Here is a 23485-nt window from a genome sequence, read left to right on the forward strand (position 1 = left end):
TTGGTCTGCCATGATCGGATGGTGGAGTACACTCAATGGGCTGAGTAGCCTAACTCTGCTTGTATGTCTTACGGTCTTAAGCTCTCGTCAGGACCCATTTCCCAGAACTGGGAATAACTAGTGGGATGTTCCCCAAATGACCCATTAAAAATCTTCTGGTAATCAGTTATCAGGTGGATTGAATTTGTGGATGTGTTTGCACAGATGTAGCCTACCTGCTGCTAAACACTGCTTTCCTTAGCAGTGAAAATAAGGATTGCAATGGACAACTTCAACATTACAATTGCTTGTGTTACATACCCCATGGGGTCTTTGTCACTGTCACATGATCATGATGTAATTGAGGCTCTACTGGGCATGATGTAATGGTCTTGTGATGGTAGAGTGGTGTAATTTTCCCACCAGTGAGAGGTCATGTGATGTTTTTTACCAACAGGGTATAAAAGGAGAACCCCTCCCTGTGACGCAGGTCAGTTTGTGGTTTAATTTGTCAGTGACTCCGTTCTGCTGTGTATTTGATTTTATGACACAGTTTCATTTTAAAAGTGGAGTTTTAACTTTTACAGTAAGAATCATTGTACCGGCAGTTCTGAAAATCACTGCCAGTTAAAGTCCAGTCAGAGAGTAAAGAATTATCGAAGTTTGGAAAACCCGAAAGATTGGGAAAAGTTGGTGTTGTCGGCGGTAAACAAGTTTGACCTTATTTGATCCTCATTCGGAAGGGATTAGTAATCTGCACCCATGTTAGTCCCTGCTGTAAGAGCAGAAAGGACTGGGACAATGAGTTATTCACCAAGGAAAGGTCGGTGCCTTTAAGCCATTTTATTTCCTTCCTTGTAAATCCTTCGGACAGGCATACTTTGGCTAGGATCAGCAGTAACGTCATGTAAGGGAATTTATTACTTCAAGGAAAGTCTCTCCTAACTGACTGTGTAAATCATTTGGACTTTTGCATCCACTATTTTAAAGAACTGAGTTCGCATTTCTCGTTTTAAGAACTGTTCGAGCTGCCTTATGGCAGTCCACTTCCGGTTAAGTTAGTCGTTTGTTTACTTTTGGGTTTTTTTGAGCAGAGTTTAATAAATGTTTTATTTGTTATAAAAAACCTGTCTCAATTCTATATTCATTGTTGCCATATCATAACACTTGCATTACTGGCTGTGTCCTTTTCCCTTGTGTGTTCACTAGTGGGAAGGTAACTCAGTTTTACTACTCTTTCAAATATACAGTCTTTGAAAGTTACTGTGTATGTTGTATCTTGTTAACAATCTGAAAATTCTGAAATATTGTTCCACCTTTAAATGAAACTGATTATATTGCCTACTAGAAAAATTAAGCAGCTGCCATGAGGCTCATTTGTAAAGCCGTCTTTCACATTCCTCATTAAACTGTTTTTCATATTTTCTCTCTGACCTTGTGTCAAAGATATTTATCTGCTTCTCAAAGCATCAGAGTAAAGGACATGGAACCAAGGAAGATTAATAGGATTAAGGAACAGTTCAAACATGTTGATTGAAGAGTGGAACAGAGTGATGGGCTGAATGCCCTCTTTTTTACTTTTATTTTCCTTTGAAATTAATCTACAGAGTATCAAACCATTCATAACTCCTTTAAAAAAAATCAAGCAGCTAGCCGAAAGACAGTCAATATTCAAATGTATATTTATAAATATCAGATAATATTCATGCCATTGAAGTAATAAATAATGACTAATCCATAAAAATGTCTTTTATCACCTCAATTTCTTTGTCACTTTGCCTCGATGACAAGGGTATGATATTGCTAAGTGTAATTAATGACAATAACACAACAGCGGCTATTTGTACTATTAATGTGAAGATAAATATTCCAGGATGCTTCACAGCATCATAAATAGACATGTTCTCAGGACAAAACTGGCAACGTGATCAACCTTAGGTTCAATATTCACCCACTCTGTCACTAATTCATGTACAGTATCCAGTGCAGCACAGCATCAGCTTTTCTTCGATAGCATCTCCCAACTCAATGTGACTTCTATCACTAAGGACATGAGTAACAATGTTGTGGAAACATTATCAACTCCAGGTTCACCCACAAATCACACTGTCTTGAATTGGACACATGTTGTTGTTGGTTTATTGTCACTGGGTCAGGTTGCAGAGATTTGCAGATTGTTCTGTGGTGGAGTGCCATCAGGAACACTGCGACTGTTGGAGAAAGCAGGACATAGCCTTCTAATGGCAGCAGAGAAAGGCAGCAAATCTGCAGAAGAAAACGTAATATACATCCAAACGACATTGGCCCTCATTATCAAACTCAATTGTATGCTTTTGTTTGAGGTGGGATACACATGCACCTACAAAAAATGTGTGCTGATATACCGGAGAAAACCATGACAATAAAGAATATGCAGCACTTACAATTTGTTTACATTCGCATTCCATCCTCCTATCACTGCACAAGCAAATGGCTTTAAGGTTACAGCCAGCAGCAGTTTAAAGCAGAGAAAAAATTTAAAGCATTTGTGACATACGTTGGTTGACTAATTGTTATTAAAAATAGTACCAATGTGCCACTTGCTTGCAGGAAGTGTTACAGCCCCTTCAGTAATTTATTTGATATCCAGGCAATCCTGATGTAAGCTTGAAGATTAATGCTTTTATTAATTATTGCTCTCACTGTGCCACCTAATTTAGATTGTTTGTGATAATTGAACACCAGTGAGTCTCATCCAGTCCTTAGCAGCAATTTTCTTCCCGGCTTTAGGCCATTGTGGACATTATTTCATTATGCAAATCATAGTATAAATAAATTATAAATTATTTTATGATAAACTGATATAATCTCACATTTTTGAGGAATCTGGAAATTAAAAGAGTATATATATATATATATTTATATCTACATACACGCGTGCACGCGCGCGCACACACACATACACACAGAGTGATTGATAAGTTCGTGGCCTAAGGTAGAAGGAGATGAGTTATTAACTTCAAATGTTCTGCATAATCACTCAAAGAGTTGGACTGCATGGGCATGTAACGAGAGCTGTATAACTCATCTCCTTCTACCTTAGGCCACAAACTTATCAATCACCCCTCGTATATATCTCTTGTACCCTATTTGATAAACCACACAGGCTGGTCGGGAAAAACAAGAAGATGTCCTTCACCAATCAAATCTAACCAGAGGTTTCTATCATCTGCTGAAAATAGGTGCTAGAAAAATTCCCTTTGCATTCCAAAAACATTGCAGTTTACTTTCTGTAAAGTGCAAGATGAACCAAGGAACTTTTCAACTTCTGTGTGTCCATAGTTTTCAGCAATGAATTTCATGCACAGGACACGTATGTGTACTATGATTATATGCCCCAAAACAACAAATTCATAAAAGTACAAGCACAAATCCAAAATAAATTCATAATTAAAGTGCATAAATGTCACTGGAAACACTACCCTAAGGTTTATTTTCCTTCGGGAATTCAGAGTGGAACAAAGAAGTGCTATAGAATTAATGAAAAGCTACACACAGTGAATGATCAACAACCAACGTGCAAAAGAAGACAAACCGTGTAAATAAATTAATTAATAAATAACACTGAGAACACTAGTTGTAGGGCCATTGAAAGTGAGTTCATATGTTGTGGAATCATTTCGGTGTTGAGGTGAGTAAAGTTATCCACACTAGTTCAGGAGCCTGCTGGTTGAAAGGTAATAATTATTCCTGAACCTGGTGGTGTGCCTCCTCCCCAGTGGCAGCAGTGAGATGAGAGCAAGGCCTAGATGATGAGGGGAGATGGGGGGGGGGGGCTGTGGTTCTTGATGGTGAATAAAGTTAATTAGTATGCTGAAGCAACTGAGATATACAGTACAATAGACAGCTTCATACAGGTAGAATCATTATCGGTCATTTGGCAGATCACCAATATCTTTAACATCTTCATATCTTCAGCAGTCTGAGGTATCCATTTGCTTCAAGCAGCCTTCAAGTATATTGGTACCCATGAAGGAAGTGTTAACCTACTTCAATGACTATCACCCAGTTAAAGATGAAATATATCAATTCCTGCCTGTGAGATGACTTGGATCCATTCCAGTTTGTCTGCTGGCACAACAGGTCCACAGCAGATCCATTTCATTAGCTCTCACTCAATCCTGCAACATCTGGGCAGCAAGGACGCATACACAGGATGCTCTTTATCAACTACAGTTTGGCATTCAATATCATCACCCCTCAAAACTAATCCACAAGCTTCAAGACCTTGGCCTCAATTCCTCCTTGTGAAATCGGATCCCTGATTTCCTCACTTGCAGACCCCAGTCAGTTCAGATTGGTAACAACATTTCCTCTACAATCACCATCAACATGGTTGCATCACAAGGCTGTGTGCTTGGCTCTACTCAGTTTAATCTTATGACTGTGAGGCTAAGCATAGCTCCAATGCCCTATTTAAGTTTTAATGATAATACTACTGTCATGGATCAAGTCAGAGGTGGTCATGAAGGTTCAAAGGTTTATTTTATTATCAAAGCAACAACCTTGCACTCAATGTCAGTAAGACGAAACAGCTGATTGTGGACTTACGGAAGGGTAAGATGAAGGAATCCTCATCTTCATAGAGGGATCCATCTTCATAGAGAGATTAGAAATGGAGAGAGAGAGAGAGAGAGATTACTTTCATGTTCCTGGGTGTCAAGATCTCTGAGGATCTAACCTGGTCCCAATATATCGATGCAGTTATAAAGAGGGCAAGACAGCGACTGTACTTCATCAGGACTTTGAAGAGATTTGGTATGTCAACAAATACACTCAAAAATTTCTATAGATGTACCATGGAGAGCATTCTGACAGGCTGCATCACTGTCTGGCATGGGGGGACTACTGCACAGGACCGAAAGAAGCTGCAGAGGGTTGTAAATTTAGTCGCCTCCATCTTAGGTACTACCTACAAAGTACCCAGGGCATCTTCAAGGAGTGGTGTCTCAGAAAGGCAGCGTCCATTATTAAGGACCTCCAGCACCCAGGGCATGCCCTTTTCTCACTGTTACCATCGGGTAGGAGGTACAGAAGCCTGAAGACACACACTCAGTGATTCAGGAACAGCTTTTTCCCCTCTGCCATCCGATTCCTAAATGGACATTGAACTCTTGAACACTAGCTCACTTTTTAAATATATATTATTTCTGTTTTTTGCATGATTTTTAATCTATTCAGTATATGTTTACTGCAATTGATTGATATTTATTATTTTCTTCTTCTTCTGTATTATGTATTGCATTGAACTGCTGCTGTTAAGTTAACAAATTTCATGACAATGCTGTGATAATAAACCTGATTCTGATTCTGAAGTAAATATGCAAATTACAACTCTGAGATTTGTCTTCTCCACGTAACCATAAAATACAGCAAGCCATTGAGGTAGTTGAATAAAAGACATCAGTCCCCCTCTAGTTGTAATCTTTGAAAAGAAAACGAGACCAAACCTCCCGAACCCTCCCCTCGCACAAAATCTAACAGATGCCCCACATAGAGAAACAGCAACAAGACCAGCCCCAAACCCCCAGCCCGCCATTGCCAACAAGAAAGAATGGATGAGAACACAAATAAAAACATTGATCTGAACTACAGTTAGTTGGAACTACAGTCCAATCCATAAATCTCAGTATTCCAATAACATCTCCAAGAGCATTGGGACTCTGAGGGCTGTGGTTCAAACCAGTGGCCTCTCTGAGAACAGCTCGCTCTCTTCCGCATTTGCCTCAATGCTTTAATTGGTGAGAAGTGTAGTCAATCATAACCTCTTGTCTTGTCTCTGAGCTTCTCCTCATGGTAGCTTATTTCTCTCCTGGAGTTTTTTTGGGGACAGCAGTGCACTAGCTCACTTGATTAAACTACAGATTGTAAGTCACAGGGTCCAATAGTTTCAAAAACAAAATTAATATAAAAAAAATAAGTAGAAGGCATAGAAAAACTGAAGTGATTGACTATCTGGAAGATGTTGCCCGAGAAGTCTTGTTGGCAGGTGGCATCTTGACCAGTATCAGTATATAGGAGGAAGATTGAAAATCTGTCTGAGTGGTGCCACAACAAAAATTATCACTCAATGTCAGCAACAACAAGGAGATGTTTATTGACTTCAGGAAGAGGGAACCAAAGTCCCATCAGGGATTAGCAGTGGAAAGGGTCAGCAATTTTTAATTCCACAGTTTTATCCTTTCAGATGGTTTGTCCTGGGTCCAGTATGTAAATGCCATTCAGAAAATGGCAGCACCTCTACTTTCTTAAAAGTTTGTGAAGATTCAGCATGACATGTAACACTTTGACAAACTTCTATAGGTGTCTGGTGGAAAGCATATTGACTTGTTGCATCACGTCCTGGTATGGAAACACCAATGACCTTCAGCAGAGAAGCTTACAAAAGATAATGGATACGGCCCATTCCATCGTGGCTAATGTCCGCTCCACTGTTGAGCACATCTACACAGAGCACTATCACAGGAAAGCAGCATCCATCATCAAGGGTTCCCACCATCCAGACCAAGCTCTCTTCTTGCTGCTTCTCATAAGGAGGAAGGTGCAGGAGCCTCAGGGCCCACACCACCATGTTCAGGAACAGCTATTACCCTCAATCATCAGGCTTTTGAACTACAGGGGGTAACTTCACTCAACTTCACTCACCCCATCACTGAACAGTTCCCACAATCTATGGATTAATTTTCAATAACTCTTTATCTCATATTCTGACATTTATTGTTTTTTTATTTATTATTATTATATATTTTTTCTCTAATATATTTGTTCAGTTTGTTGTCCTTTGCGCATTTCTTATCTTTCCACCCTGTTGGGCACTGTCTTTCGTCGATTCTATCGTTTCTTGGATTTACTGTGTATGCCTGAAAGAAAATAAATCTCAGAGTTGTATGTGGGGAAATGTATGTACTTTAATAATACATTTACTTTGCACTTCAAATTTTAGCGTTTTTTAAAAAATAGGTTTTAATCTGTGAAGTCATTTAATGAATGATGCCGTGACTGTTTGCTTGGTTATTAATGAACGTTGTAGTGAGCTATATGTTCTGATAAAGTGTCTTCCATTGGACTTGTTCCCTATTCCAAAGATACTGCCTGACCCTGCTGAGTGTTTCCAGCAATGTCTGCTTTAATTTGTAACAAGCTAGTCTCATTAATGCTGTCAAAAGATATACATGGGCTGAATTTGAAAGAAACTAGTGTCACATGAAAAATAACATTAAATAAAGTGTATGTTTTCCTAAGTACTTGCATGTATTTTTCCTTGAATTTCACTTCAGGAATTTTAACAGGGTGGTTTTTATCATGTTTCATTCAGCCATGGGTGCCATTTCCCATTGTATTTTATGTAAATGAGATGCCATTTCAGACATATCGATTGAAACTCTTTAAGGTCACAAGTTAGGACCTTCATTTACCACTTAGCAAAACAAGGAGCAAATCATGCAGCAAGCTATGTGAGTTAAAGGGGTCCCGATGGGATCAATTTTCTCATCACCCTCAATTGATTTCCATATGCTACTCTTGCACAAATGAGAGCTTATAAAGATCACTTCAACTATTCACTGTGCGCCTCAGTGCTGAGACCTGTGGCCCTGATAATCATCGTTACATAGTCCCACCAATGATATGGGATTGATCACAGCTTGTGATGTTTTATGAGGTAGAGAATCCCATCACTGTAACTTGTTAGCCAATTGGCAGAACTGCCTCCTTCCCATTTCTGTTTTGTTTCCCACTTCTCATTGTCTCCATGTCCCCCTTTTCCCTCAGCTCTCCCCAGCCTGAACTTCTTCAGTTCTATGGCCGTCTGTAATTGATGTCTGTGGGTTGTGCATATCAAATGCCTGGCTAACCTAATCCCTTCTGCCTATGAGAGGTCCATGTCCTTCCAATTTCCACACATTCTTAGAGACTTCTTGATTGGTCCTATCATATCTGTCTCCATCACCACCGCAGACAGTACATTCCAGCCACTCACTACTCTGTTTAAAAGTTTTGTCCTGAACATCTCTTTTGAACTTAACCTCTCATCTTAAAGCATGCCATTTGCTCTTTGATACCTCAGCCCTGGGGAATAGATACTGTCTACTCTGTCTATGCCTCTCATAATCTTATAAACCTTTATCAGATTTCTCCTCAGCCTTTGCTGTTCCAGAGAAATCAACTCAAATTTGTTCAGATCTGCTTATTGCAAATGCCCTCAATTCCAGACAGCATTCTGGTAAAGTTCTTCTGCACCTTCTTCAAAGCCTGAACATATTTCCAGTAGTGGGACACCTACAACAGAAGACAATATTCCAGATGTGACCTAACTAGGGTTTTAACTAGGACATGGATGGGAAACCCGGATGGTATGTTGCCTCCCAGGTGCCGGAGTCAGGGACATCTCAGATTGTGTCCACAACATTTTGGAGAGGGAGGAAGAGCAGCCAGCTGTCTTGGCACATATTGGTAGCAATGACATAGGAAGGAAAAACAAAGAGGTCCTGATAAGAGAATTTAGAGAGCTAGGCAGAAAGCTGAGAAGCAGGACCTCCAGGGTAGTAATTTCTGGATTGCTACCTGTGACAAGTGCCAGTGAGGGTAGAAATAGAATGATTTTGCAAATTAATACATGACTGAGAAGCTAATGCAGAGGTCAGGCCTTCAGGTTCTTGGATCACTGGGCTCTCTACTTGGGGAGGTATGACCCGTTCAAAAGTCACAGGTTGCACCTGAACTTGAGAGGAACCAATATTCTCACAGGCATATTTGTTAGAGCTGTTGGGGAGGGTTTAAACTAATTTTGTAGGGGTCGGAACCTGAGTGAAGTGACTCAGGATAGGACCGATGGTAAAAAAGCAAAGATGGCTTACAGTCAGACTATCAGGAAGGGCAGGAAGATCATAGGACACTATTACGGTCAGCTGGGTGAGCTTCAATGCATTAGGGATGCAGAATCAAAAAGGGTAGCAGCTACAGTATTCAAATTGTTATATTGCAATGTACAGAGTATAAGAAATAAGATGGATGATCCTGTTGCACTATTACAGATTGTCGGGTACGATGCTGTGGCAATCTCCGAATTGTAGCTGAAGGATGGTTGCAGTTGGGAGCTAAATGTCCAAGGTTACATGTTGTATCAGAGGGATATAAAGGTAGTTAGAGGGGATGGTGTGGCTCTGCTGGTAAAGAAGGGCATCAAATCAGTAGAAAGATGTGACATAGGATCAGAAGGTGTTGAATCCTTGTGAGTTGAGTTGAGAATCCGCAAGGGTAAAAGGAACCTGATGGCAGTTTTATACAGTAGCTGGGATGTGGACCACAGATTACAACAGGAAATAGAAAAGGTGTGTCAAAAGGGCAAAGTAAGGGCAAAAGGGATAGTCATGGGAGATTTCAACATGCAGGTTGATTGGGAAAATCAGGTTAGAAATTGATCTCAAGAGAAGGAGTTTGTTGAATGCCTACGAGATGGATTTTTAGAGCACCTAGGGGATTTTTGAGCCTGCCAGGGGATTTGCTATACTGGAATCGGTGTTAAGTAATGAACCAGAGATGATTAGGAGCTTAAGGAAAAGAACCCTTAGGATTCAGTGATCACAATATGATTGTGTTCACTGGAAATTTGATAGGGAGAAAGTAAAGTTTGATGTAACAGTATTACAGTGGAGTAAAGGAAATTACAGTGATATGAGAGAGGAGTTGGTCAAAGTACGTTGGAAGGAGATGCAGGCAGGGATGACAGAAGAGCAACAATGACATAAGTTTCTGTGAAAAATGAGAAACGTGCAGGATAGGCATATTCCAAAAACAAAGAAATACTCAAATGACAAAATATTACAATTGTGGCTGACAAGGGAAGTGAAGGCTAATGTGAAAACAAAGGAGACGGTATACAACAAGGCAAAAATTAGTTGGAAGACAGAGGTTTGGGAAGCTTTTAAAACCCTACAGAGAGCAACTAAAAGAATCATTAGGAGGGAAAAATGAAATATAAAAGCAAGCAAGCAAACAATATCAAAGCAGATAGTAAATGGTTTTTCAAGTTATGTAAAAAATAAAAGATATGAGAATGGATATAGGACAGCTAGAAAATGATGCCAGAGAAATAATAACTGGGGTTAAGGGGATGGCAGATGAACTAAATGAGTATTTTGCATCAGTCTTCACTGTGGAAGAAACTATCAGCGTGCCAGATGCTGAGCGGTGTGAGGGAAGAGAAGTGAGTGCAGTTACTATTACATGGGAGAAAGTACTCAGACAGCTGAAAAATCTAAGGGTACTTATGTCACCCAGACTAGATGAACTACACTCTAGGGTCCTGAAAGAGGTAGGGGTACAGATAGTGGAGGCATTAGAAATGATCTTACAAAAATCATTGGACTCTGGCATGGTGTTAGAGGACTGGAAAATTGCAAATTTCACTCCACTCTTTAAGAAAGGAGGAAGGCATCAGAAAGGAAATTATAGACCAGTTAGCCTGACCTCAGTGTTTGGGAAGATGTTAGAGTCAATTGTTAAGGATAAGGTTATGGAGTACTTGGTGACACAGGACAAGATAGGACAAAGTCAGCATGGTTTACTTAAGGAAAAATCTTGCCTGATGAACCTGTTGGAATTCTTCAATGATATTACACATAGGATAGATAAAGGGGATGTAGTAGATATTATATATTTGGACTTTCAGAAGGTGCCACACATAAGAATGCTTACCAAGTTAAGAGCCCATGGTATTACAGGGAAATTACTGGCATGTTTAGAGCATTAGCTGATTGATAGAAGGCAGTGAATGGGAAGAAAAGAATCCTTTTCTGGTTGGCTGCCAGTGACTAGTGGTGTTCCGCAGGGGTCGGTGTTGGGACCGCTTCTTTTTATGCTGTGTATCAATGATTTAGTTGATGGAATAGATGGCCTGGTTGCCAAGTTGGCAAATTATATAAAGATTGGTAGAGGGGCAGGTAGTTTTGAGGAAACAAGTAGGCTACAGAAGGAGTTAGATGGATTAGGATAATGGGCAAGAAAGTGGCAAATGAAATGCAATGTTGGAAAATGCATGGTCATATACTTTGGTAGAAGAGGTAAATGTACAGACTATTTTCTAAATGGGGAGAAAATCCAAAAATCTGAGGTGCAAAGGGAGTTGGGAGTCCGTGTGCAGAACAATCCAAACAGTAACTTGCAGGTAGAGTCCATGGTGAGGAAGGCAAATGCAATGTTAGAATTCATTTCCAGAGTTCTAGAATACATGAGCAGTGATGTGATGCTGAAGCTTTATAAGGCAGTAGTGAGGCCTCACCAGTTGCAAAATATTTTGAGCTCCTCATCAAAGAAAAGATATGCTGGTGTTACAGACAGTTCAGAGGAGGATCACAAGGATGATTCCTGAAAAGAAAGGGGGATGTTCAATATCTCTGGATCTGTACTCGCTGGAATTTAGGATCTAATGGTCTTATAAAGCTGCAACATAATTTCCCTAGGGCAATATTTCACTGCCCATACCTATGATTTCTCTATATCCTGCTTGCTATATTTGTTTTCAGTCTTCTACACTATTCACACTATTCACAACATCACCAATCTTTGTATTGTTGCAAACTTACTAACTCCTCTCTACTTATATTCATCCAGCTCATTTATAAATATCACAAATAGCAGAGTTGCCAGTACAGCTCAGTGCAGAACACCACAAGTCATAGATCTCCAACCAGAGAAAAAGTCCCATTGATTACTAACCTCTGTCCTCTACAGGCAAGCAAATACTGAATCCAAGCAGCCAACTCACCATGCTTCTTAATCTCCTGGGTGAGACTCCCATGATGGACCTTGTGAAATGCCTTAATAAATTCTATGTTGCCTACATTCACAGTTCTACCTTCTTCTGATTCCTCCATTACCTCTTCAAAAAACTTCATCGAGCTAGTAAGGTAAGGTTTGGCCCCACACAAAGCCATGCTGACTATCTTTAATTATGTTTTCTAAATAGCCACAGGTCCTATCCCTAAGAATCCTTTTCAGTAACTTCAATAACTCCAGGATTATTCCTTTTTCCCTACTTGAATAATAGAATAACCATATTACTCGAGCGAACTCTGGGACCTCACCTGTGGTTAAAGAGGACTTAAGGCTCTTGGTCAAGGCCCCATCAATTTCATCTCTTGCCCCTCTCAATAACCCACAACCCAAAAGGGTATATTCTAAGGGAGTTATCCACTTTGCGGTTCTTTAATAGACCAAACACTACCTCCTTCTTTACTTTGAAATGCCTAAGAAAATTAGCATGCTCCACATTGATTTCTCTATCTTCCATGCCTTTCTCCTTGGTAAGTGCTGATGCAAAGTAATCAATAAGGACATCTACACCCTCTGTCTTCAAACACTAATGCCCTCCCTTATCCTTGGGTGGTCATGCCTGGTTCATCTTTACCCTTTTGCTTTAGAGTTAAGTACAAAACGCCGTTAGTCCTACTTGTCAAATACTCTACATTGCTTCTCCTGACTTCACTAATTTCCTTTTTTTTTGTTTTTTTTTCTGGTTTCTTTGTAATCCTCAAAGTCTATGAGACAGCAGTTGTGACTGCAGATGGCATTTGCCACGTGTGTATGTGCATGCTGCTCTTTGTAAAAGGGAGGAAGGCACAATAACCATTTCTGGAGCAAAAATGCACCAGCTTTACCGTTATTTAAGTATAATCTCCATTTGCAATTAGGGCAAAACACAGTATGTATTTAGCACAAATAAATTAAGAAAATCTCTGCTTTAGGTGAGAGCTCATAACCCAGAAACTGGCCATTTAGAAACTGGCCACTTGAGAAGCTCAATGCCTTCCAAGACATAGCAGCCTATCTAAAACCATAAACTCACTCCACTGCCAATGCACTGTAGCATCTTTGGACACTCTGCAGCAACGCACCAAGGTTCCTGCTACAACACCTCCCAAACCATGACCTCTATCACCCAGAACTACAAGAGCAGCAAAACCCTAAATAGACCACTGGCTGGAAGGAGCTGAAAAAGCCACACATCATCCCGAGTGGCAAATATTTTACCATTCTTTCTATGTTGCAGGATCAAAGCCCTGGCTATACCCAGGCTTCAAAGACTGCAGAGGTTAAAGAAGGTGGTTTACCAGCACTTTCTCAAGGGATTAGGGATGGGCAATTACATATTGGCTTATCCTGCAAAGCCAACATTCCTTGAATAACTTAAAAACAACCAGCCCAGTGGTTCCATGAACAAATAAAAGTGAATGTAATTGTTGGAAATGTGATCTGCAGGCTCAGTATTATAGACTGCTTCTCTTGTGGCCTGTGTAGCTTTTGCATGCAAGAATTGATTAGACTGCAGTTAATCTCATAGCCACTTTATCTAATTGTGTGATAGCATAGCTTATGGAAGTAACATTTGCATTACTTAAAACCGGGGATTAGTTGTGACTCTGTGACAGAGAGGGAGAGAGGGAGATAGTCACCAAAGGCAACTTACAAAATCAGAAGAGTGAAGTGTGCCCTGTTACGGTGATATTCTAATTTTGCTTTTGTGGAAAGAATGTCCTACATTCTAAATCTCTACAAGATCATGTTGCTGATTGATTCACTAAATTCACTGCTTCTCTCTTTATCTGAGCAGTGACTGCCCACTTATATAAGACCATAAAACACAGGAGCAGAATTAGGCCATCCGGCCCATCGAGTCTGCTCCACCTTTCAATCATGGCTGATCCTTTTTTTTCCATTTTAACCCCAGTTCCTGGCCTTCTCCCTGTAACCTTTGATGCCAAGTCCAATCGAGAACCCATCAAGCTCTGCCTTAAATACACCAAATGACCTGGCCTCCACAGCTGCATGTGGCAACAAATTCACCACCCTTTGGCTAAAGAAATTTCTCTGCATCTCTGTTTTGAAAGGGTGCCACTCTATCGAGAGGCTGTGCCCTCTTGTCTTAGACTCTCTCACCATGGGGAACACTTTTTCCACATCTACCCTGTCTAGGCCTTTCAACATTTGAAAGGTTTCAATGATACCCCCTCATCCTTCTAATTCCAGTGAGTACAGACCCAGAGCCATCAAACGTTTCTCTTATGATAACCCTTTCATTCCTGGAATCATCCTTGTGAACCTCCTCTGGACCCTCTCCAATGCCAGCACATCTTTTCTAAGATGAGGGGCACAAAACTGTTCACAATACTCAATTTGAGGCCTCACCAGTACCTTATAAAGCCTCAACATCACATGCCGTCTGGGTTGCCTCCAGCCTGATAGCACGAACATCGATTTCTCCTTTTGGTGAAAAATCTATTTTCTCTCCCCATTCTCTCCTCTTTTATTCCTCACTCTGGCCTCTTATCTCTTCTCCTCACCTGCCTATCACTCCCCCTGGTGGCCCTCCTATTTCCCTTTCTCCCAGGGTCCACTCTCCTCTCCTGTCAGATTCCTTCTTCTCCAGCCCTTTATACATATGTTGCTATGCTTCCAGAACACTTTATGAATAAAATGTCATTGATAATTAAAGAAAATTGGCAGGGAGAATAGCAATGCTAATGCTTGCTACTCTTTGACGTTATACTGTCCTAATTTCAAGGTGATCACAGTATGTGATTCTATAAGAGAAATTGCTCAACAAATGCTGTGTGAACTAACAACATCCTTTCCATCATAATCAGGTTTTGTCCTTTGAAGTTTTGCTCTAATAGGGCTATGTTCTATCACATTCAGCACAGGTGTTTATACCTAATGGATTTCTTGCACCTGTGCATCACACCTAATATCGCAATTTGTTGAAACTGCAGCTAGCAAATTTCATTTTGTGGAAAGTCATGTCACCTGTTAAGATCAAACAAGCTGGAGATGTGTTTGTTTCTCATTTCACAGTGATCAGATTTCACTGAAAAATGAATTTGTAAATTCACATGAAGAGAGTTTTTCAAAGATGGAACAATTATACACCCAAATTTTCTTCTTTTCATATAAAGTAACATCTGTATTTATACACCACAATCTCAGGATTTTACAAGTAATTAAATGATTTTCTTTGTTGTAATGTTGGAAGCATGATTTGTCCATTCACTTAACCTGTGCAAATGGGCTTAAATTTTCATTGCATTCTCCGCACTACTCAATCCCACCAGTTGCATATTGCTGGGAAATTTAGAAATGTTTCATTTGGTTCCTTCATTAACATTTATTGTGAATAGTTATTCCCAAGCATTGATCTCTCTGGGACTGCACTGGTAACCATCTGGCACTTAGATGAAGTGGCACCTAACTCTATTCTGTTTCCTGTCAAGTAATTTTCAATCCATATTACTCCCCATTCATTCAATTTCACAGGAGACTTCATTAGAAGCCTTTTGAAAATTCAAATACACCACATGCACAGATTTATCTTTATCTATTGTATCCTCAGAAAATTTCAGTGGGTTTGTCAGACATGGTTTCCTTTTGATAAATCCATATTGACTTTATCTAATCCTGTTAATGTTTTCTAAATAACCTGTTATCACATCCTTTGAAATAGACTCCTTCTTACTTCATACTCCTGTTTGGCTAACTGTTCCTTAGATTATCGGGTTCCAGAGATTTACTAGCTTCCAGTCATAATAATTTCTCTGCAATTTTTTTCAATTTCCTTTCATTCTTCCTTTTTATTAAGTGCTCAGTTTTCTAGCATTTTAAGGAAATAGTTTTTTTCCTGCTCTATGAAAACAGACCATCAAATTTGTTTAATTATTGTGCTTTTTTTTGGTGTCCTTTGTACGTTCTCCTGCTTCTGATTGTAGGGGACCTATATTTATCTTCACTGATGTTTCCCTTTACACATGGAGATATCTGTGCCTCACTTTTACATTTTTGCATGCTTTTAATTCCATGTTTACTCTCTAATCAATCTCTGGGTTCATTTTTGCTGAATTCAAAATTGCTCCCTATCCTCAGGCTTGCTATCTTTCTTTGGAATGTTTATAGACTCCTCCTTGGATGTAATATGATCCTTCTTTTGTTAACTGGTTGGATTTATTTTCTGTCATTTTTTTTATACCAGAAGGGACTGTATGACTGTTATAGGTTCTGCTTTAATTCCTGAAAGGCATCACTATCCAGTGTCATGCCTTTCAATAGAGTTAGTTCCCCAGCCTATCATAGCTAACTCATACCTCACACCTCATCGATTCCTTTGCTTAGATTTAGGACCCTCATTTCAGATTGAACTACCTCACTTTTCAACATATTGAAGTATTCTATCACGCTGTACTCAGTCTTTCTTATGGATCCTACAGAACCTGATTATTAACTACTCCTTCAAAATCCATAGCACAATGTCTGTGATTGCCTGTTCTCTAGTTGCCTTCTCAATATACTAGCCTATAAACACTTATGAATTCATCCCCCACAGCATTATTGCTTATTTCATTTGCTTAGTCTACCTGTGGTTTGAAGTTATCCCTGATTACTTGCATCTCAAATTTCCGGTCAGGACCCGTCCCCTCTATCTTCATTAGAGTTTTTGAGGCTTTTAGACAAATCCTTTTAATGTTGTCTGCTTCTTGCTGCAAAAGGCTAGATCTGCTTATGGTACCTCTCCTCCTGATCTGAACATCAAAGGGAAAAGCTGAAACTGTAAAGTGAAGGAAGACTAAAATGGTGAATCTGAAATGTATGTAAAAGAAAGAAAGATTAGCTCTATTTCCCACATGTACATCGAAAGATACCGTGAGATGTGTCACTTGCATCAAATCTAATCAGCGAGGATTGTGCTGGGCTGCACACACATGTTGGCACGATCCCAGTGCTATTGTAGCATGGCCAGAGCTCACTAACCATAACTGCTCATCTTTGGAACGTGGGAGGTTCCAGCACACCCAGAGGAAACCCACACAGTCATGGGGAGAATGTACAAGCTCCTTACAGGCTGCTCTTGGAATTGAACCCAGTTCTTACAATGGTTGCTGTAAAGTTGTGTGCTATCTATTATGTTAATGCATGTTAGATATGCCAGAAGCAAGTTTGTATACAGGGGTGAGTTTACCACTGCCACTTAGCACTTCAGCTGAGGTAACTTATCAATTTATTAGCTTTATTCAAGTATTCACATTCTGTGAATAATATGAAACTTTGAAAATTGATTCTTATATGTATTGCAGACAACAGATGCAAGAGGCACTAAAATATAATTTTATTGATGACAAAGTTAAGGTCAGTTATTTAAGTAAAAAGAGCAATAAATAAATAAAACTATGAAATAATGTCTTAAATAATTTCACAAGGTAATAAAAGCGCATTTTATTCACTTCCAAATTATGTCTTCAATTAAAGAACAAACAATTTATAATAGAACAGTTGGGCATTCCATTGAAGATATTTTCTTACACGTTTTGAGTGAAGATTATAAAATGAAAGACTACTATAAAAGTAATCTCCATCAGAAGATTACCAAATATAAATGTAATTAAATTGTGTTTTCATATAAATCAGTTATGTGGCATCAACATTTACTTGTGCTATTTATTTTCTCCGTCCCACAAGAGATGTAAAAAATATCTCTGTGTACAGAATGGAATGGAACCAAATCAAACAGGGTATAATTGTATAAATACACTGTTTAGGAGACATTCCCGATTGTATCAAATCATGTTTTAGACAGTTACTTTATCTTTCTTCGTAAGAATTTATTTCAGTAAAACTTTGAGACAAGCTATTTGCAGTTTTAGGAGCCAGAGGCCACTTAAGTTAGATACTGAGCAAAGTGGTCCTTAGTAAACAGCCATAAGTTCCCGAGACTGCACTTCAATAATACACTCGAAAGGCATTGCTACTAAAAAATTTTTCTGAAGGGATTGATGTTCTTTGAAAATGGAAGTATTGGAATGTTTTCAGAGATTTATGCTTTCAGGCTTTCTAAGAAAATTATATTTGTTACTATCAGATGGGTTATAATGAGTTCACATTATAAATGTACACTATGAATCAGGCAAATACTCTGTCATAAAGATAGTCTGATCAGCCTCAACAAGCAAGAAAATAGAATAGTACACATGGATAAAAAGGAAGGTATCTTGAGACATTTGTGTCTCCTGTATAAATGTTAAATAGAACCAATGTTGCATTTTGTTTACTTCTTTGTACCACTGAGAATCTTGTATCCAACCACTTAATTTATTTCATCCATCAAATGTTTCAAAGAAAAATAAAATATATTTCCTTTTATGTAGAAAAAGGGGACTGATTTCCCTTTTATGCAGGTTTATTCACAACTTAGCAAAATCTCTTCTATAGGCATAGGTCAGTAATTGAATCTGAAATCATCTTCTCTGTATAAACCAGTGCCTGGGGGAGAGATTGTCATTTGCAGGAGTGTATGGCAACCAAAAGGCGGGGTGGGGGGGGGGGGGGGGAAGAGAGAGAGAGAGAGAGAGAGAGAGAGCGAGAGAGAGAGAGAGTGTGTATTTCCATTCCATGCATAATGCAATCAGTTAGGATACTCTCCACTGTGCATCCATGGAAGTCTGTCAAGTTTCAGCAAGTCTGGAATAAGGAAACCCACAGCACATCAGGTGGCAGCTGCAGAGAGAGAAATGGATAAAAGCCTGAAGCATTAAGTCAGTTTCTCACTTGCTTTAAGCGATGCTTGACTTACAGAATTGAGTGCTTGCTGTGTTTTATGCTTTCATTTGGGCTTGAATAATATGAGTGAGAATAATTGTTTATCAATTATGAATCTATTATGAATGAAGTTCAGATTTCAAATAGTAAAATGTTACTTAGCATATGGTCCAGTTGTTACATTGTATATTAAAAATATTAAGTAGTGAGGGGACCTTCTATGGCATTGTTCACAATAAGCCAGGAGATGCAGCATGTTATGATTCAGGCTAGAAAAGCCCCAACAGTGTTTCTGTCATACTCATGAGAATTGAAAACAATAAAGCACATTGTCACTCCTTCATCCCCCTTTGTTTTATTTCTGTACAGAAACAGAAGCTACTTGCATCTCCTCTGAAGATCTGCACAGTATATCTTTCCTTTCCACTTCACACTAAAGGGTCCAGTTTCACTCAGTGGCCACTTTACCAGGTACAGGAGATACCAAGTAAAGACGCCGCTGTGTGTTCGTGGCTTTCTGCTGCTGTAGCCCATCCACTTCAAGATCCCATATGCTGTGCATTCAGAGATTCTCTTTTGCACACCACTGTTGTAATGAATGGCTGTTTGAGTTACTGTAACCTTCCTGTCAGCTTGAACCATTCTGGCCATTCTCCTCTAACTCCTCTCATTAACAAGGTGTTTTTGCCCACTGAGCTATTGTGCTCACTGGAAGCTTCGTTGTTTACACCATTCTCTGCAAACTCTAGAGATTATTGTGCATGAAAACTCCAGGAGATCATCAGTTTCTGAGATACTCAAACCACCCTGTCTGGCACCAACAATCATTCCACGGTCCAAGTCACTTAGATCATATTTCTTTCCCCTTCTGAGTTTTGGTCTGAACAACAGCAGAACCTCCTGACCAATGACTGCATGATTTTTATGGCATTGAGTTGCTGCTACATGATTGACTGATCAAATATTGGCATTAATGAGCAAGTGTGCTGGTGTACCTAATAAAGTGGCCAGTGAGTAGATGTCTATAGTTTATGGCTTTATTCTTTCCTATGACAATGGTATTTCATTCCCTTTCTGCCAAATCTTTCCCCCAGCTGTACCAATCCTAAAACAGAGCATGTAGAATTTCCCTTGCACTCTGCTAGAACTTGAATTCAATCAGATCCCGAAATTACTTTGTTCCACCACTCTCCAAAAAAGGAGATTCTCCATTACATACTGCCTCTAAGTAAATGGGAAATTTATCGAAATAAATTATTTTTATCTTCCAGGTACATTAGTAATTTATTCCTCCACTTCATTATCCACTAGTTATTGAGATTTTCTAACTGTGAAGGATTTTCTTTTTGCTTTCTTATTAAGGCTTTCAAATTGACTATCGATTTAATGGAGGACATTTAAATCATTTTCTATGTGTTCTTTAATGGAGAATTATTTTGGTTTCAAACATAAGTCCTCGCCTTGTCACCTTTTCGATAATAGCAAAGTATAATGAATCAGTTCATATCCTTTGGTCATCGCCCAGCAGAAGATCAGAATCGACACATACATGCCTTGCATGTGCCCTCTGATCAATCCCAGATAATGCTTGGTGAATACCTTATCTTGAATCTTTTGTCAAACCTTCATCCTGATTCTCCATCATCCAGAAGTGAGCAGCAAGCAAAGTCATTTTCAATATACAAGCATGTTCATGATTTGCTTCTAAAGCAATTCCATGGTCCTGCTTATAAACATAATCCATACTTTTTTTGCACTCGCAGAACAAAGGCCATGCCTCAAGATCCTCTAAAGATCCAAGCCAGAAGATGAAGTAGAATTAACTTCCGTAGGAACATAAACGTTAACGAGTCTCAGAATCGTATAAAATACAACCAGGCCCTTTAAGCTGATCATCAAGTGTCTTTCTACACTAATCCTTTTTTATCAGGACTTGGCCCATAACCTTCTATAACATTAACATTTTTAAATGCTAGTCCAGTTGTTTCTGAAAATTGCCACAATCACTTTTTCAGACAGTGCATTACAGATTTCGACAACCATTTGGGTGCATTCACTACCTTCTTCATCACCTTATTTATTTGTGCTGCATCTTGTTCAATAACGTCCTGTTGTTTGTTAATACTTCCTAGGGTCCTACCATGTATGGTGTATATACTACCTGTATCTGACTCCCTTCAAAATGCATCATCTTTTGCTTATCAGGATTAAATTCTATCTGCCATTGGTCTGTTCCATTTATCAACGGATCAATATCAATCTATTGCTTTCTTGCTAACACCACTACCGCCAATATTCATACTGTCAACTGTCAAAGTTCAAAGTAAATTCATTATCAAATTATCTGTGTGCTACTATTTACTACCTTGAGATTCATTTACTTGCTAGCATTTACAGGAAAAAAGAAATATAATATAATTTTTTTTTGAAAAAAGATGTACTTAAACAGAGACTGATGTGCAAAAGAAGACAAATGGTGCAAATAAAAATAAAACTGAGAACATGAGTTGGAAAGAGTCCTTGAAAGTGAATTTGTAGTTCATAGAATCATTTTTGAGCAGAGGTAAATGAAGTTCAGGAGCCTGATAGTTTAAGGATGATAACTGTCCCTGAACCTGGAGGTATGTGTCCTAAGGCTCTATATCGCTGGCCTGATGGTAGTAGCAAGAAGAGGGCATGGCCTGGATGGTAGGTGACTTTGATGATAGTCATTGCTTTCTTGTGGCAGTTCTCCATGTCAAAGGAAGACTTTGCTTGTGATGGGCTAGGCTGTATCCACCACTTTCTGCAGCCATTTCCATACCTGAGCTTGGTGTTTTCTTACAGGATATGATGCAATCAGTTAGGATGATATCCATTGTGCATCTACAGAAGTTTGTCCAAGTTTTTGGTGACATGCCAAATCTATGCAAACTTCTAGGACAGTAGAGGTGCTGTTGTGATGCTATTTGCATGCTGATCTCAAAAGATATCCTTTGATATGTCAGTGTCCACTTCTGTTCTCCTAATGAGGTTCAGTTCATGGACCTCCAGCTTCTTCATCCTACAGTCGGCAATCAACTCTTTGGTTTTGCTGATACTGAGTGAGAGATTGTTGTGGTACAACACAAATCAATTTTCAATCTCCCTCCGGTATGTCGATTCATTACCACCTTTGATTTGGCCATCAACAGTAGTTTGTCAGCAAACTTACGTCCGTCATTGGAGCTGTACCTAGCCACACAATCATAAGTATAATTTGAGCAGAGCAGGCAAATTGGTAAGTTGGTAAGAAAATAATTAAGTTGATAAAAATCAATACTGTGGGTCAAGGAGATTGAAGAGTAATTAGAAAATTTCTTGGGAAAAGTCAAGATAAGTAAAAATGTGTAAGAGAAGGTAGGTCTGGTAAAGAGCAAGAAAGAAAATAAGAACTGAAAAAATATATATATAATGAACTTTCAGAAAGAGCCACTTGTGTTGCGAGGCAAAAGATGTCTCCCTGTCTATGTGCCTGCCTCCATTAATGGGACTTTGTACAGATGTAAAGGAGTTTTGGATCATTCTGTCCACAAATATTAAAACTTGTGAGCAATTTTACAGGAGATCCATTCACCTACATATTCAGTTATTTTTTATTGTTTGTGTATTAATGGGAAATTCTTTTTTTGGATTAAGATTTGCAAAGTTTCAGTTGTCAGTTTTCTAGCACATTATTATTACAAGTATGAAATGGGACCAAAGTATCATAGCTTCAGAAAATCGCACACGCTCAAAATGTCCAGCAGATAGTTTTTCTTTTAAGCAAAATAACACATTATTTTACTCAGTAAAAAAATTGGCAATTCATTATTGCTTTAAGAAATATATCTGCTTGGGAAGAATTACTTTAGTAAAAGAAGTAACAGCTTTGCTAATGGTTAATTAACTGGAGGCAGTTATTATTGTTAAAGAATTCAATCACCCCCTTGAATGCTCTCATACCCGCTAACTAATGACTTCACATTGCAAGGTTGAATTTTGGCTCTTAATTTTTAGTTTGTTATTAACTAAAGCAATTTTCTTGTTTGTTGATTTGGTGATTGATCAGATTTTACAATTTGCCATGAACAGGAACTTGTCGAAACTATTGCAGCATCAGTATACATCACATACCATGTTTTGTCAAATCAATCAATGTTATGGGACAGTTTCAATAAGAAAAATGGATTATTGCAGCCTTCTGTTTACTATTGCCATTAATTCTAATAAAAACTGAGCTCTAATTAGCCTTCTACTTTTCTCTAATCACCTTAATTCGATTCTATTTGTCTAAAAAAGATCAGCTGGCTTGCAGTAAAAACACAACATGCTACATTATTGAATACTGGTGTGAATGAAAATGGTTGACAGAATTGGCAAATGGAGTGATTTCAAATACAAAATTTTCTACTGTGTTATATGCAGTGCTTCTGTAGCAGAGAACTTTGCATTTTCATGACCAATAACCGTCGTCTCTAAGTGAACAGATTTTGAGAACCGTTGCTCAGTCTTGTAGATTTTCATCTGAAAGACAAAGATAAAACGGAAATTAATTCTTGGTGTGTATCTTCAAGTTGTTGGAACAAACTGCTTGAACAATTTCTTGTGCTTTTCATTTTATGAGAAGTCTGCTAGCCATGCCATTATTACAAAATAAGAAGATAACATGGGGGAAATATTTGTTTCAAGTGTAATGTGGTAATGTACACTCAGTGCCCAGTTTATTAGGTACACCTGTTCGTTAATGCAAATATCTAATCAGCCAATCACAATGCAGCAACTCAATGCATAAAAGCATGCAGACATGGTCAAGAGGTTCAATTGTTCAGACCAAACATCAGAATGAGGAAGAAATGTAATCTAAGTGACTTTGACTATGGAATGATTGATG

The 23485-nt window shown here is 38.8% G+C and overlaps 1 protein-coding gene across 2 annotated transcripts in view; it reads right to left on the minus strand.

Annotated features, from left to right (window-relative positions):
- Window positions 1-17145: 17145 nt before the first annotated feature.
- The window catches only part of luzp2 (leucine zipper protein 2), a 405480-nt gene continuing 399140 nt past the window's right edge, over window positions 17146-23485 (minus strand). For both annotated transcript variants that reach the window (XM_073049725.1, XM_073049724.1), the window contains one exon: window positions 17146-23118. The gene's annotated coding sequence lies outside the window, so the exon portion shown is untranslated. The remainder of the gene's footprint in view (window positions 23119-23485) is intronic.

The sequence above is a fragment of the Hemitrygon akajei genome, chromosome 6 (genome assembly GCF_048418815.1).
Source record: "Hemitrygon akajei chromosome 6, sHemAka1.3, whole genome shotgun sequence".
NCBI lineage: Eukaryota > Metazoa > Chordata > Chondrichthyes > Myliobatiformes > Dasyatidae > Hemitrygon > Hemitrygon akajei.